General features: G+C 50.2%; 1 long non-coding RNA gene across 1 annotated transcript in view; it reads left to right on the top strand.

The window, feature by feature from the left end:
• The first annotated feature begins 595 nt into the window (after window positions 1-595).
• LOC119856001 overlaps window positions 596-8,068 on the top strand; it is a 24,227-nt gene continuing 16,754 nt past the window's right edge. Inside the window, exon 1 of the long non-coding RNA XR_005293108.2 lies at window positions 596-1,006. This is a non-coding gene — a long non-coding RNA (uncharacterized LOC119856001). The remainder of the gene's footprint in view (window positions 1,007-8,068) is intronic.

Genomic DNA, 8,068 nt, shown 5'->3' with positions numbered 1-8,068 from the left:
GAAGTCCCCATTTCTGCACAGCCACAAGACGCAGGTGTCCTCAGTTGCCAAAATGTGCCCTATATTTTTGTGCCATCTGCGCTGGTGTTTCAAAAGATAATTTACTGGCAACTGCAGTATAGGATCCTGGGGCACATCTGAGAAGACGCAAAGGAATCAGTTGTAGATGACTGAGCAGATATCATAAAAAAAATTAACTTTTACAGAGCTTGTCATCTGTATGGACCTCCTTTTGGAGTGTGTGAGTCGGGGGTTTGGGAAACAAGGGTACAGACACTACACAGAAGAAGAGAAGCTGTTTGGGATTGACCTATGTATGATCATAGTAATCCTCTGAGGTTGCCTACTTAAGTTATGCAAAAGAGCATTGCTTTTTGAAAAGCTCTATTATCTTCTATGTTTTCGTTATTTCAGTTGTATCCAATATCTGTGATCACCCTGATGATACCATAGCAAAGACTAAATACACTGATGAATTACTGAAAAAAACCCGAATGGTCCTTTTTAATTACATATTTATTGGAGCAGGTATTTGAAGCTGAATCTCCTACATCCCAGGTGAGTACCCTAGTCACTGACCTGTTGGTTATTCTGGGATGGGTCTCTCTCTGTCTGTGGTTTTTCATCATAAAACTATAAAAAGTTTCAGTTTTATGTAGAACAGGAAAAATCAAAATCTCAAAAATGTTTGTGGGATGGGAAAACCATTTCCTGCCCAGAACAGCCGCCTGTAGTTTTCCCTCTAGAGGCCCCTATGCTGTTTGTGCCACAGGTAGTTGTAGCAGCTGCCTGCAATGCTAGGGGGCCCATATATTCTCTGAGCAGGGAAGAGCTCTGGAGCTGGCACAGAGCAAGCGTCAGCTGCCTTCCACTTTTATCTCAGCAGCGGAGGGGTCATCCCCAGCACAGTGCAGGAAGGGGAAATTAATGGAGCTTGGAGCCCAGGTGGCTGGAGGCAGAGGTAGCTATTGGAGGGAGAGGGCTGAGGTGCCATGGAATTACTGAGGTAAGTGGGACTGTGACAGGCTACAGGATCAGATTGGCAGGGGCTGAGGTGGGAGGCTGGGGGGGGGGGAACCTTCCCAAGGGAATGGCACTGGGTAGGATGATAGTGAGGGAGAGTGAAATCGGGACCTGCATTTCTGTGTGTGTGCACATTTTGTATGTGTTTAAAGTTGTATTGTGAACCTGTCCTTCACACACACAGGGAACTGGGGGTGATCAGGGAGTACTAAAACCAGAAGACAGATCAAGCAATATTTTTTTGTTTAAATCATGATTTTTAGGCCAGCCTCTTGATTTTTTTTAGGTTCTGATTCATGGTTTTTGAACTCTTAGACTTGGTAATACTGAAATTATTAGTACAGTAAGCAGAAGTTAGGGCTGTTATACTATCCCTGCTCTCTGGTCTTAGCTACTATACATTAATACCTACAGTATTAATCTAGTGAACAGGAGTAGCTAACGGGAGTTTTGTGAGGGAGTTTAGAGGGAGCAGGCCCGCCAACAGCAGGGCAGAACAGTAAATGGACCCCCCACTGGTGCCCAGCGAGTTGCCGGCTGTGCTGCTGGGCACACTCTTCCAGCACGGCCAGGGCTTCCACATGCCCGCCTGGCTGCCTTTGCCACCGACAGTACTGCTCCGTGCGCGCCTAAGACCATAGGTGCTGACTTCCAGATTTCCCAGAGAGTGCTCGACCCCCTGCTCCATCCTAGGCCCCTTTCCCCAGTGCCCCACCCCGGCCCCATCTCTTCCCACCTCTGTTCCACCCTTTCCCCTGAGGGTGCCCATATATAACTGGTGCCTCCCGATAGTGGGGGGGGGCACGACCTAAAGGACAAGTCATGTGTCCCTCGTCATGTGTCCCTGCGCCTGCCTCCCCAACCCCTGGCACATTTTGCTGCTCTCCCTGCCAGGCAGGAGCCCAGGCAGGGAGCAGGAGGGAGCCACTTTTAACCCCAGACTCTGAGAGGAGGAGGCTGAGGAGGAGGCAGCTTCTTCTTCCCACCTGGCTTGGCTGCCAGGGACCCAGGCACCCAAGCCTGGGCAGGGAGCGGAAGTCACCTCCCCAGCCAAGCTCTCTCAGGCAGCTGTCACACAGGGCTGCAGAGCAGCGTCTCAGTGGCTGGAAGGGGCGGGTCCTTCCATTCCAGTCCCAGCACCTGGGCCATGCGTCGCCCAGGTCCACCCCCAAACAGCTGATGGCGACAGGCGGGAGGCAGTGTGGGGGGGGACAAGCTGATCAGTGGGGCCTGCCGCTGGCGGGAGGCCCTGGGGGGAGAGGAGGGACCCACTGGTGGGTGCTCAGCACCCACATGGTGCCTATGCCTAGGAGCCCTGTGGCCCACCCAGGCGATTTAAAAGGGCCCAGGGCTCCTGGCCGCCTTTGCTGCTACCGCTATTTGCCAGAAGCTGGGAATGGGCGATAGGGGATGGATCACTTGATGGTTATCTGTTCCGTTCACTCCCTCTGGGGCACCTGGCACTGGCCGCTGTTGGAAGACACGATACTGGGCTAGATGGACCTTTGGTCTGACCCAGCATGGCCGTTCTTATGTTCTTACTACAATATGCTCATATGAGGGGAATAGAGGATTCAATGATTAGATGTTTACAACTATATGTGCAAAATGTGTCATTTTGATAGAATTGTGTGTTTGTATGTATAAGGCCCCTTTTTTAGTTTTTGCCAGTTTTTACCAAAAAATTCCCGGTTTTTACCAAAGCTATTAAGTTTTTACCTATTTTCATCCAAATTTTGGATCACTCCAGTGCATGAGAATACTGATTATGTTAAGAAAGTCCAACACATTACAGTAGGTATATATGTTCAGTTAAAATTCTACAGCAGGTCACATTAACATGTGTTTGTCACAGTATGTTGGGGCTCCAATAGGTTCAGATACCAGCCAGTACTGTTACATATTATGCAGCTAAAGAGAGTTAATGAAATAAACCACAGCATTGCACTGCTTTTACTTTCAATTCTCTTACCTTTCTGTATTTGTTACTTTTTTCTGTTCTCCCATCCTCCAGTATTAATCACAATATTTACCCAGAAAACTGTGAAGTTAATTTTTTGCACTGATCTTTACCCTTTTTTAATTTTTGTAATAAACATTGATAAATTCCTAGGAAATCTTGAACAAAATAAAATTGAAAAGGAAGGGAATTATGTATACAGTAGTTGAAAGGGATCCATATGCCTTTCCTATAATATTTGTACTGCAAGAAATTGTTGTTAATATCCTTTTATTTGCTTAATAGATTTCACAATCTTCCTATATTGTTGTAAAATATTCTTTATGTGTTCTAATACAGTAGCTGTTTCATAGAAATCTCTAATAGTGAGTGTTTTTGTTCAGGCTGACTTTTACTGGTCCCTTCTGAAGCTGACTCTAAATAGCTTTCTGCTTTCATTCTTCCTTTTTATGGTGTAATTGTAACTCTTATAAACTGGGCCATAGACTGTTGGCTGTCTGCCCCAGCCAGAGGCCTTGAGCCTGACTGTTTGCTGTTTGCCCAGCCAGAGAGCTGGGCCACAGACTGTCTGCCCCAGCCAGAGAGCTTGAACTTGAGTGCTTGCTATTGCTCAGCCACACCCAGAGGGTTGGGCCTGACTGTGTTTGCTGCCTGCCCCAGCCAGAGTGCTGACTACAGAGTGTTATTGGTGCTAATCCGCTGTTGATTGGGTCTCAGCCACTTGGTGTAGCAAGGTTGAGTGGCCTCTGTCTGACACTGACAGGAAGGACTCACTCCAAGCCTCTACACTTGGTGGAGAATGCGGACAAGACTCCACCCCTGAGACAAGGGGCTGAGACTACTGCAGAGAATTCTCCCCCTCCCCTCCCCCCCCCCCACAACCATCTCTAGCCTTGGAGATCGAGAAACTGATTAAGTGGCGGGCAGAAAGCCAGCCGCAGCAGCAGGCAACCCAGCTGCAATAGCAACTTGTGCAGCAACCTGGAGTTCAACAGCAACAGTTGCTCTGAGAACTGGCTGCCCTGCTGCCTGGTCCCAGCATCCCTAGCCCCACCGGTGTGGCAATGCTGGCTGTGCCTACCATGCCCACAGAGTTAGCAAAGATGGGACCCAAAAATGACCCCAAGACTTTCCTTATGACGTTCGAGCAGGTCACTTCAGCCTCCTGGTGGCCACCTGACCAGCAGCCCATCATCATGGCCCCATATTTAATAAGGATGGCCCCCTACCATAGGCTCCCTGCCATTGAGGCCCAGGATTATGGGACAGTAGAGGCCATAGTGCTCAGTGTGCTAGACATCACCCTGGAGATGTTCTGACAGCAGTTTTGGGAGACGGTGTACCCTCCAGATGCCTGACTGCAGATAGTTGCCCAAGAGCTGAAGGACACATTCATGTGGTGGCTCCAGCCCGACCAGCACTCTGCCACTGAGGTGGCTGAACAGATTGCCCTGGAACAATTCACCCACATCCTCCCACCCTAAAGGAGGGCTTGGGTGCTCCAACACCACCCCACTGCCCTCATGGAGGACTTCCTGGCCACTAAGGCCCCAGTCAGGCTGGAGATCCAAGCCAGTATGTCAGGGTCGACCCTGACAAGCCCAGAGAAGAGCTTCGACCCATAAGCTGCCACCTGGTCCACACCAAGGAGCCAGCATAGATGAGGAGGTACTGAGCCCTGCCATGCAACCTCAGCACATTGAGGAGAGCCTGGAGTGGCCCCCATGGAAGGAAGGCCTTGGAACCCAAGCCCCCTGCATACCCTCCACGCCAGGAGACATAGCCCAGATGTCCAGAATCAGGACCCTGTTTCTCCTGTGGCTGTCTCAGACACTGCAGTGGGGTGCTCTCTGATAGGCTGTACCTTTGGCCAGGTCTGCACGTGGGAGTCCTGTGCCTGCAAGCAGCCCACCACAAAAATTACAATCCCAGTAGTTGTTGGTGGACTACCAGGCCTTGTTGACTTGGGCTGCAGGCAGACGCTCGTACACCAACAGCTGGCTCCTCCAGTGGACCCCAGCCTCAGGTTGATCTGCCTACAATGCATCCACAGTGATATGAAACCCAGTGCCCAGGTCCCACTGACCATGAGCAGGGTGACGTGACCAATGTTGGTAGGGCTGGCACCTAGGCTTGCCTACCCTGTGATCTTGGGAAGGGACTGGCTGGACTTCCTCAAAGTCCTGAGAACTGTGAACCTGGGGACCACCCCTGTGCCAATGGCCTTGTGGGGAGATACCCTAAAGGCAGGATGTGAGCCAGAGAAGGATCATGACCCTGACAACCTGGGCAGAGAGGCTGCAACCCCCACCCCCTCCAACTGGCAAGAAGGGCCTCAGCCTGGGCATTGACTTTAGCCAGGATCAGAGGGAAGATATCACACTAAGCTGGGCATATGAGCAGCTAGTCGTGATCAACGGAGAGGTAACCAATCCCCAGGGAGCAAACCATTAGCCCCAGTTCAAGCTTCTAACAGTCTCTATAATGTCAACCGAGATCCCCAAACCCAAGAAACCTGTACCCAGGTGGTGATGCCCCAATGTCACTGCCATGCCGTTTTGAAATTGGCCCATTATGTCCCCGCTGTGAGCCACCTGGGACACAAGAAGACCCTATGCCAAGTCCTGGCATGATTTTTTTGGCCTGGGGTGAATCAGAACATCAAGAACTATTGTAACTCATGCCCTGAATGCCAGCTAGTGGCCCTGTGGGGGTACTGAAGGCTCCCCTAGATTCCTTGCCGGTGGTTGTGGTTCCCTTCGAGAGGGTCACCATGGACCGCGTGGGACCCCTCCCAAAAAGTGTTGCTGGGTTCCTCTACATCCTGGTCATCTTGTACTATGCCTCTTGGTTCCCAGAAGCTATTCCACCATGGAGCATCATGGCCCTAAGTATTGAGGAAGAGCTCCTGAAGGTATTTGCCCAGGTGGTCTAATCTCGGGAGATTCTTATCAACCAGGGTGCCAACTTCACCTTCTGGCTACGCTGGCAAGTGTGTGGGCTCCTGGAGGTCAAACAATTACTCACGTCCGTCTACATCCTCAGACAGATGGACCTGTTGAGAGTTTTAATCAGATGTTGAAGGAAATGCTGAGCAAATTCCCCCTGGGAAAGCTTTGCCGGTGGGACCAGCTGATTCTGCCCCTGCTGTTGGCCATCCAGTGGATGCCTCAGTCCTCCATGAAGTTCTCCCCATTCAAGCTACTCTATGGGCACGAGCCCCAGGGATTGCTCTACCTGATACACAAGACCAGGGAGCACCACCATTGCCAGCCCAGAAACTCCTGCAGTATTTTTCCAACTCCAGGAGCACTTGACTCACTTCGGGACTTTGGTGAAGGGGAACCTGTGGGCCTCCAAAGAGGCTGAGGAGCTAGTGACTGATCACACTCCCATGAAATGGCTGAACACGATGAAGGAAACCAGTGCCAGACTGATGCACTGATACCTTATCCTTCAGCTGTATGTGTTCATCGTCCATCACTGGGCAGGAAAGGACAACACGAATGTGGACTTTCTATCACACCTTGGGGAAAATGAGTCACCCAGCCCCGGGGACCGGAGCTGGACTTTAGGAGATGGATGTATAGCAAGATGGAGTGACCTCCCTCTGACTTTGACTGGGAAGAACCACTCCCTGCCCCCTGGTGAGCAGAGTCAGGTTGGGCCCAGCCCTCACTCTGGAAGTAGAGGGGTGGAACAGGAAGTATAAGAGGTGGGGCATCCAGTTTAGTTGAGTGAGAGCCAGTGAAGATGTTGGATGCTGCTGCAAGCTCCTGAACTAGGGACCGAGCTGTATCAAACCCTGCCTCTAGAGGAATATCTGGAGGAGCTGCCGACAGGCATATACCCCAAACAAATGTTGGAACTGCCAGCTGTTGAGTACCCTGAGGAGCTACTGGAACTGCCAGTGGCCAAGTACCCCAAGGAGCCTGAGGGTCCATGAGAGACAAAGCCTTACGAACAGGTAGGGGTAAGCAAGTAGCCCAGGAAAACCAGACATTAGTCCAGTTGTGTTGCTGAAACGATGGTCAGCGTATTTTGGCAGGATCCCCACTGACCCAGTGGTGGGATTCCCTACCACTGTTAAGGCCCTGGGCTGGGACCTGGTAGAGTAGGGTAGGTCCGGGTTCCCCTACCCCCTGTTGCCAACCCCACTGCTGGGGTGGTAGCCTACTCATCTTACAATGGTCAGCCTGCGCTTGCCAGCTTTCAGTCTGCCCCAGCCAGGGAGCTGGGCCGTAGACTATTCGCTGTCTGCCCCAGCCAGGAAACTGGGCCATAGACTGTTTGCTGTATGCCCAGCCAGGGAGCTGGGCCATAGACTGCCTCTGTTCAGCCCCACCCAGAAGGGGTGGTTATTGGTGCTAATCCCAGTTCTCAGTCATTTGATGGGGAAACAAGGAGGAATGGCCTCTTTGTAGGGTAGGAACCACTCCAAGCCATTACACTAGGCTAAGCTTTTCTCAGCTGGAAGTTACTGTTTCCATACTTTCAAGTTATTGGAAATATCGTGCCAGTGTCTGTTTGCAGATGAGTGATATGAATGACAAGAGTTTTGTCTTGAGCCTTTGAAAGCATGATATTGATATACCTGAACCAAACATCAGAATAAGCTTGTCTATTTTAATTTAATTAGTTTTGCTCATATCTTGCCTAAGTTATGAGGTAATCAGTTAACATAGAGACCAGACTGCTGAAATCTTAAAACACAACAAAATTTAGAGCATTGTTTGCTTACTACATATATAGCTTCATTTAAGCAGAGACTAGAAGGATCCTTTTATTTGGAAACTTACTAGAGGTTAATAAGAACCATCTTCAATGGTAAGCAAGGTTCAACTTGGTGTAGAATTGGGATGAGACAGTTCTGCAATCAGAAATAGAACACTAACTTTTAAATACCTTCATTCCCTGGGGGACGGGGGGTGGAGCAGGGGGGAGATGAAAGCAAGAGTCACAGTGCAGTTCTGGTTTCAGAGTAGCAGCCGTGTTAGTCTGTATTCGCAAAAAGAAAAGGAGTACTTGTGGCACCTTAGAGACTAACAAATTTATTAGAGCATAAGCTTTCGTGAGCTTCAGCTC

Source organism: Dermochelys coriacea, chromosome 5 (assembly GCF_009764565.3).
Source record: "Dermochelys coriacea isolate rDerCor1 chromosome 5, rDerCor1.pri.v4, whole genome shotgun sequence".
NCBI classification, from domain to species: domain Eukaryota; kingdom Metazoa; phylum Chordata; order Testudines; family Dermochelyidae; genus Dermochelys; species Dermochelys coriacea.
This window is presented reverse-complemented; position numbering and strand designations above follow the sequence as displayed.